The sequence below is a fragment of the Thunnus thynnus genome, chromosome 11 (assembly GCF_963924715.1).
Source record: "Thunnus thynnus chromosome 11, fThuThy2.1, whole genome shotgun sequence".
In the NCBI taxonomy this organism is placed as follows: Eukaryota; Metazoa; Chordata; class Actinopteri; order Scombriformes; family Scombridae; genus Thunnus; species Thunnus thynnus.
Window position 1 is genome coordinate 2,574,664 of NC_089527.1, and position 8,927 is coordinate 2,583,590.

Here is an 8,927-nt window from a genome sequence, read left to right on the forward strand (position 1 = left end):
TCATCAGATAGGGGACAATAATATAGTTTGACGCGGTATGTTGGTTTTCCTCCTGTCCTCCCCAATTTTTTGAGTCACCAGCCGCCACTGGTGTGGGGGTTGAATGCAGCTCATTTTTGCAGGATACAGCAGAAAGGCCTATATACATACAGTACATTATATACAAACTTTGTATGAAGTTTGGTGTTATCATTTATTTTACAATAATTATAGGTCTTATATTTATAATTCAGTAGTGGGGATGACCTATGAGTGGAAGGGAAAAATGGAGTGAGGGTGACAGGGTGGGGGTTTCCTCTCCTTCCCTCCTAGGGTCCTGAGGGGGTCTGTTGCTGCCCGGGTGCCACCGCGAATTCCCCATGAGGCCTCCCCACACCGCATCCAAACAAGCAAGCTAGCAGAACAGCGAGCCTCATTAATCTTTTTTCAATAAATCATTCAAATGTATCTTCCTGATGGTGTGATCCTTGCTAGTGAATAAACTAAATCTTGAATCTTGAATCTTTAATTAGTGTCATCCTTTACCAGTGGTGGACAAAGTACACAACTCCAAAATACTTAAGTATTCAAAAGTACATTTTCTTTTTAATGTCAACGCATTGTTGTATTGTTGCCACAATGCATATACAGAACCTAATGACTCTGAAATAACCTTCTGAATACACTGACTTGCTTGTACAACCTGTACAATAAAAAGCTTGTAGAATATGCTTCAAAGCCTATATAAATGCCTATAGAAACACAATTGAATCAACAAAAAGACAGCCATTGTCATTTTTATTTTTTTATTTAACACACCCCACTCCATCTCCACAAAACAGCATGTCAGTGTTCTGACACAGCTCTGGTAATGTGTGTGTGTGTATGTGTGTGCATTCGTGCACATGTGTGCATCAGGCACAGTGGGATTGCTGTAGATGCCTCTTCCTCAGAAAATAAAAAATAAATAAAACAACCTCCCTACCTTAAATAAACAGTTACACACCTCTAGCTTTACAACTGCCCAACAGCAACACTGCTTTCATTTCAAAAATCTGAAACATGGACTTCAGATATGGCCATGGGTGTTCTGGTGAGGAATCATCATATCATCATCTTTATCTGCCATACTCATCATTACCACCACCACCAGGTTCAAACTGAACTGTTCAAAAAGCAATTTGAACTTGCCTGACATCGTAGGAAAAGTTTACTGTGATTGGATTTTCTAGCCACCCTCTTCTTCGTCTTCTTCGGGAGCTTACGTTCAGGCTTTATTTGGCTTGTAGTAACTTGAGTTAAGTTTCGAAAAAAGTTTAGTCTGACTACGCTCAAATCTTCAGCGGCGTCTACTTCAAAATAAAATACTGTACGTGTTTACTTCAAAATTAAATTACTATACGTGGAAATACGAGACTTAATGTTACTAATAAAACAAAACAAATTAACTTGTTGCAATAAAAGATTAAATTTGGATACATTTGATTGAAAAACAAATGAAAAAGATGTCTTAAGAATTTTCTTGAGGTCTTGGAGGCCAGCTCAAAGAGGAATCTCTTTGAGGCTGTTTTTATATGTTAGAATAAGATGGGAGGAGTTTTAGGGATGTTCTAAAGGGGTTTGTGCCGAACTATTGATGAATATTCAATTTCTTTGTTCTAGAGGCTTTAGGTGTGGCTGGTGGTCTGCAGGCTGTGCCTCCTGAAGTAAAGGAATTTGGGAAAATCTAATTCTGAGTTTTTACATGCAAAAACTTACACTTCAAGTCACTGTTGCCTATTATTTCACATTAAGCTGTAAACACATTCCTGTCATAATGTCCAAACATTCATGATATTTCTGATTAATAATGGTCCTGTCAGCTTGTATCATATTTGTAAAACCATTAAAGAAACACTTAAGCATATTACATGATACATAATAAGTCAGTTCTTCTAATAACAAACATTAACCTTCATTGGTTCAACTTTCTCAAACTATCTACACATCTTAAACCATCTACTGAAATAAAGAAACATATTTAATTAAAGCTGCAAGCAGTGTTGAACGGACCTTCGTGCCCTTGCGCACGTCGGGCCGCAGCGCAGTCCAAGGGCTTCTATCACAGGCATGTAGATGTCTTCAGACCCGGGCTGTTTTCAGACAGTGCAAGACGGAGATAAACATCACTTCCTTTGTCCATTGTTTTGCCCGCTGCTGGGGCTGCTTTGCTACAATTTCGTAGGGGACCCTATTCAGCCAGTTTGCATCACTGACTGAATATTGTCATGAGGACGTGTTCAGGCCGGGACTCTTATCAAACATGCAAAGTTTGGTGCGGACTGGAGCATTTGCACTTAAGTTATAGCAGTTTCCTCTGTCATGGCGAAACATCAAAACTCAAAACTCAAAACTCAAAACCCAAAAAACTGCTACTCCACCCACTGGCAGGTTCATTAAAGTTTTAATGCTGAGCTCCGGAACTCTAGTCTTCCTGAGCTCTTCCCTCATATATTGTCTTTTTTGATCATACTTTGTACAATCTATGCTTGCATGTGTAATAGTTTCCTCAGCAAAGTGGGAAGAAATATGTGCATATATCGGCAATCGCCAAAAATGATAGTCAAAAAGTAATCGTGTTAAATAACTGTGATGTCAATATTGAGCAAAAATAATTGTGATTATGCTTTTTGCCATAATCAAGCACCCCTAAAGAGAACATACATTTTGATTTACATACACACACACACACACAAAGCATTTAAATATGTATGTGATAAATTGTTGACTTTAATTAAAGCTGCAAGCAGCGTTAGGCGGGCCTTCGCGCCCTTGCGCACGTCGGGCCGTGGCGCAATCAAAGGGCTTCTGTTACGGGCATGTAGATGTCTTCAGACCAGGGCTGTTTTCAGACAGTGCAAGAAGGAGACAAACACTTCCTTTGTCCACTATTTTGCCCACTGTGGGGCTGCTTTACTGAAATTTCGTAGGGGGCGCTATTCAGCCAGTTTGCATCACTGATGGAATATTGTCATGTACACGCGTTCAGGCCGGGAGTCTTATCAAACATGTAAAGTTTGGTGCAGACTGGAGCATTTACAATAAAGTTATAGCAACTTCCTCTGTCATGGTGAAACATCAAATCTCAACAGCTGTGAGGATGAGAATTTTCTGCAGGGTGAGACATGGCTGCCTTGCTCACACCTGTGGCATCAAAATCATGCAAGTTTTGTGCCCATTCACTTGAATTTCAATTAGTAAATTGAAAACCCTTGATGAGTTTGTGTGTAAAACAAATTAGTTTCCTAATTTTCATCGAGTCTATTTTTAGGAATGTAAAGACTTTTAACTAGGGATGCACAACATTAGATTTTTGCCAATATCCAATATACTGACATTTCCAACTCATTGTGGCCGATTGCCAATGCCGATATATGCACATATTTTTACCAGCTGGCTGAGGAGGCTATTATTCATGCAAGCATAGATTATACTATGATCAAGAAAGATGAAGGAAGAACTTAGGAAGACTGGAGTTCAGTAGCTCAGCATTAAAGTTCTTCCCTCATATAGGCTATAGTCTTTCTTGATCATTAGTACAATATATGACTGCATGTGTAATAGTCTCCTCAGCCAAGTGGAAAAAAATATGTGCATATATCAACATCAGCAACTGGCAAAAATGACAGTCAAAAAGTGATCATGTTAAATAATCATGATCTCAATATTGAACAAAAATAATTGTGATTATGATTTTGGCCACAATCGAGCACCCCTAAAGACAACATAAATTTTGATTTACATAAATCAAAAATAAATATGTATGTGATAAATTGTAAATATGTATGTAATGAATTGTTTTCTTTAAGAAACTGTTACTTGAACATTTTTCAGTGTGCTCCTAAAGTTATATGTGTGCTCCTAATTTTTTTCATTTAGGAGCACATGTACTCCTTGAAAAAAAAAGTAAGGATTGAACACTGCTGTCAGATGTGTAGAAACACTAAGTAACTGGAGTGTGGCGCAGTCCAAGGGCTTCTGTCACGGGCATGTAGATGTTTTCAGACCTGGGCTGACAGGCCTGACTTCACCCACCCCCCCCCCTCCCATTCTCTCTCTCCCTCTCAGCTGGAGAGAATGATTTCAGAGTACTCTTCTTGTGAAATATCCTCATAAATCCCATGACTTTGGCCAAATCCTACATAAAAATCACATTTTTTTGTAGGAATTTCTGTCGCAAATCTATTGATACAGGTTTGAAAGTGGTCGGACTCATAGTTTAGACGTCAGACACCCCAGTTTGGCACAAAGTCCATGCCCAGAGATTGCCTCCCCATTGGTTTACATTGTAAGGTGTGATGTGGCACTCCAACTTTCAGGGCTTACTAGATCTAAACCATTCGAGTTATTACAAAGTTTTTTATAACTTTTGTTCAACACAGTGTGATAAGTCATGTATTAAAGTTTGAAGCCGATACCATTAACGCCCTAGGAGGAGATAGCGTTTATTCAAGGTCCAAAATTGGCACAAAATCATACTTTCATGGGTGAACTGCGGACTTCCTGTTGGATTTAGGTCAGGGGTGTCAGTGTATGATTTGTAGGTCTTGATGAGACAAATAATTGAGTTTTGGTTCAATCTCTCTACAACATTCCTACGGGCCGTGGCGGCCATTTTAGATACATAGGTGGCGCTCTCGAGCACATTTTGGCACTTTGGGGGTTAATTTTTACATTTTAACAAAGAGTTTTTGAGCATGTTTAGGGGGTCAAATTTAGGATTGAAGTGACGTACTAATAAAGAAAGAATAAGAAAGAAACAAACACACGAAATACAATAGGGTCTTCGCCCTTTGGGCTCAGGCCCAAATTAGCTTTGTGGCAGTTCTACCAACTAGTTTAATTGGATTTCTTCTTTATTTTTCATCTAAATCAAACATTATGTGATTCCATGATGTGTTACTTGCATGTGACAGGTAAAAAACTACTTGCATAACAGGTTTTTTTTGTCAACAAAAAGCAGAGTTATTATTGTATTGTTAAATATATCACAATATATATGGTGTTTGTGAAAGGTGCTATATAAATAAACTTTGCTTGCTTGCTTGCTTGCATATGAAACCCAGCTGGCACATGACCAACCTTCAACTTTGAAATGTGGTCGAAACAATGTCAGTTGTTTCAGTGTTGAAAAAACATTGAAGCTTAATGCTAAATGGCTGCAAAGGCCAAAAAAATACCTATAAATCAATATTGAAATTTTAACAAGATCTGTACGTCAAATCAACATGTCTTCGACAACAGGCAAAATAAATGTATTGCCTTTTAAATTATTATTACGATCATTATTATTTTATTAGCATTTTATTATATTTTTATCATAAGACTACTTCAGAAATCTAAATTTATGTTAAATATAGAGAAAAACAACCACAATAATAATAGTTTTTGTTTTGTTTTGTTTTTTTACTGAAAAACTACTGAACCGGGTTGGTATCTCTGGTACTGAACTCAAATGGTTTTCCTCATACTGGTCTGACAGACAGTTCAATGTTCACATTAATAATTACATGTCTTCCTCCGCTCCTCACTTATGTGAGGTCGATCCTTGAACCTATTCTGTTTTTATTATATATGCTACCTCTGGGTCTGGGTTAACTCTTCCAGTGGTATCTCTTATCATTGCTATGCCGATGACATGCTTCTGTTACAAATTGGATGTCTCAAAATTTCCTCCATCTCAATTCTGACAAAACTGAGGTGATCAGTCCCAATTGTTTTACTAAGAAGGTCGGTCACTATATTGACCCTCTTGTTAGCAACATCAAGACCACAATCTTGGTATCCTTTTTGAACAACAGTTGAACTTTGAACCTCATATTACTAAGCTCATTCAATCTTGTTTCTTTCAGTTGAGGCATATTGCAACAATCAAACTTCTAGTTCATCTTTTCCTGCTTAGACTACTGTAACTCCCTCTTTACTTGCATTACTCAGTCCTCTCTTGCTCATCTTGAATTAGTGCAAAATGCAGCCACAAGGCTGTTAACAAAAACTAGTCATCGGTACCACATCACCTCAATTCTTGCCTCCCTTCATTGGCTTCCAGTAAAACATGGAACTTTAAAATTTTAAAATTTTACTAATTATGTACAAGACCTTGCATGGTCTAGCTTCTGCATATATAGCAGAGTTATTGAGCCCTAACCACCCTGATCATCTGATCAAGGCCTTTTATCTGTTCCCCATTCCTATTTTAAATCCAGAGGTGACCATGCTTTTACAGTAGTTGCTCTTAAACCTTGGAACAGCCTTCCCAATTCAATCAGATCTGCTGAATCTGTGGTTTGTTTTAAGCGGCTTCTGAAAACTCATTTCTATAGGTTAGCCTTTTTATAATTACTCTCTGTTCAATTTTGGTTTTGATTACCTTGGTCGTGGGCTTATTTGTTGTCTATGTATCAGGCATATGTATGTATGTATACATGTCAGGGTTCCCCATACATGCATTTATTTGTGGTGACCGCTACAATATCAACATTGACTGCCACATATTGATTTTCTTTTTTTTTTTACTATTTAAAATGGGTAAAATCTTATTTCATAGTAGAGCTGCATACAGCACATTGGTTTGCTTAGCCCCCTTGCCCCCTTCTCGTTCTCTCTCTCTGACTGACAGTACAGTTACAAACTAAAGTGTTTGCTGCATGACTTTGCAGCAGCAGCATAGTCACAGCACAGAGTAGATAGTGAGAAGTCCGTCCTCCCTCCTGCTCTCTGCTGTAACTGTTAGCCAGCAGCTGCTCTCATGTCTCCCCGGGTCTCAGTTGCTTGTTTAAATAAAAATTAAAACCACTACTGCAATAGTACAACAAAATAAGAGAATTAAATGTGGACTCTTGAACATTAGATCTCTGTCATCTAACGCCATATTAGTAAACGATTTAATCTCAGATCATCATATTGATTTATTTTGTCTTACTGAAACCTGGCTGTGTCGTGAAGAATATGTCATATGCCTTAATGAATCCACTCCCCCCAGTCATATTAATACTCACATTCCTCAGGACACTGGCCGAGGAGGTGGAGTTGCAGCCATTTTCACCTCAAGCCTAATCATCAACCCTAGACCTAAATTTAATCATGACTCATTCGAAAGCCTTGTTCTTAGTCTCTCTCGCTCAACCTGGAAAACTAGAACAGCCAGTTCTATGTGTTATAGTGTACCGTCCTCCTGGCCCGTACTCTGAATTCCCTTTAATAATTTTTCCACAAACTCCTACTTTATCAGACCATTACTTAATAACTTTTGAATTCTTATTACTGGATTACACACCATTAGACAAAAATATCCTCACTAGATGTCTATCTAGTGAGGACTGATAGTGTTGTAGATAAATTTAAGGAAGCAATTCCATCAGTACGGAATTCACTGCCATGTCTCAATACTACAGAGGACTCTTATGTTAACTTTAGTCCCTCCCAAATTGATAATCTTGTTGATAGTGCTGCAGGCTCATTAAGAAAAACACTCGACTCCATCGCAAGATAATAAAAGATAATAAAACATAAGAGGTTAGCTCCATGGTATAACTCCCAAACCCGCAAATTAAAGCAAACATCACGAAAATTGGAAAGGATTTGGCGTTCCACCAAAGTGGAAGAATCTCGCTTAGTCTGGCAAGATAGTCTTAAAACATATAGGAAGGCCCTCTGTAATGCCAGAGCCGCCTATTACTCAGCATTAATAGAAGAGAATAAAAACAGCCCTAGGTTCCTTTTCAGCACTTTGGCTGACAAAGAGTCATAACTCTACTGATCCATGTATTCCTATAGCTCTCAGTAGTAATGACTTTATGAGCTTCTTTAATGACAAAATTCTAACTATTAGAGACAAAATTAACCACCTCCTGCCCTCAACCATCAACCTGTCTCTTCGACTCCATCCCAACTAGGTTGCTTAAGGAAGCCTTACCCTTAGTTAGCACTTCTTTACTAGATATGATCAATCTGTCTTTAGTAACAGGCTATGTACCACAGTCTTTTAACGTAGCTGTAATTAAACCTCTTCTTAAGAAGCCTACTCTTGATTCAGGCATTTAAGCCAATCGTAGACCTATATCTAATCTTCCCTTTCTCTCTAAGATCCTTGATAAAGCAGTCTCTAATCAGTTATGTGACTTTCTACATAACAATAGTTTATTTGAGGATTTTCAGTCAGGATTTAGAGCGCATCATAGCACAGAGACAGCACTAGTGAAAGTCACAAATGACCTCCTAACTGCATCAGACAAAGGACTTCTCTCTGTACTTGTCTTGTTAGATCTTAGTGCCGCATTCAACACAATTGACCATCAAATCCTTTTGCAGAGACTGGAATATTTAATTGGCATTAAAGGAACTGCATTAAGCTGGTTTAAGTCCTATTCATCAGACAGATTTCAGTTTGTACATGTTACTGATGAATCCTCCATGAAGGCAAAAGTTAGACACAGAGTTCCACAAGGTTCTTTGCTTGGACCAATACTATTCACCTTGTATATGCTTCCTTTAGGTAATATTATTAGGAAACACTTCATTGTTATGCAGATGATACCCAATTATATTTATCAATGAAGCATGATGAAACCAATCAGTTAAACAAACTCCAAGCATGCCTTAAGGACATAAAGACTTGGATGACCTGCAATTTTCTACAACTAAACTCAGATAAAACTGAAGTTATTGTGCTTGGCCCTAAACACCTTAGAAACACATTATCTAATGATAAAGCTACTCTGGATGGCATTACCCTGGCCTCCAGCACCACCGTAAGGAATCTGGGAGTTATCTTTGATCAGGATATGTCCCACATATATCAAATTTCAAGGACTGCCTTTTCTCACTTACATAATATTGCAAAAATCAGGCACATCCTGTCCCAAAAAGATGCAGAAAAACTAGTTCACGCATTTGTTACTTCTAGGCTG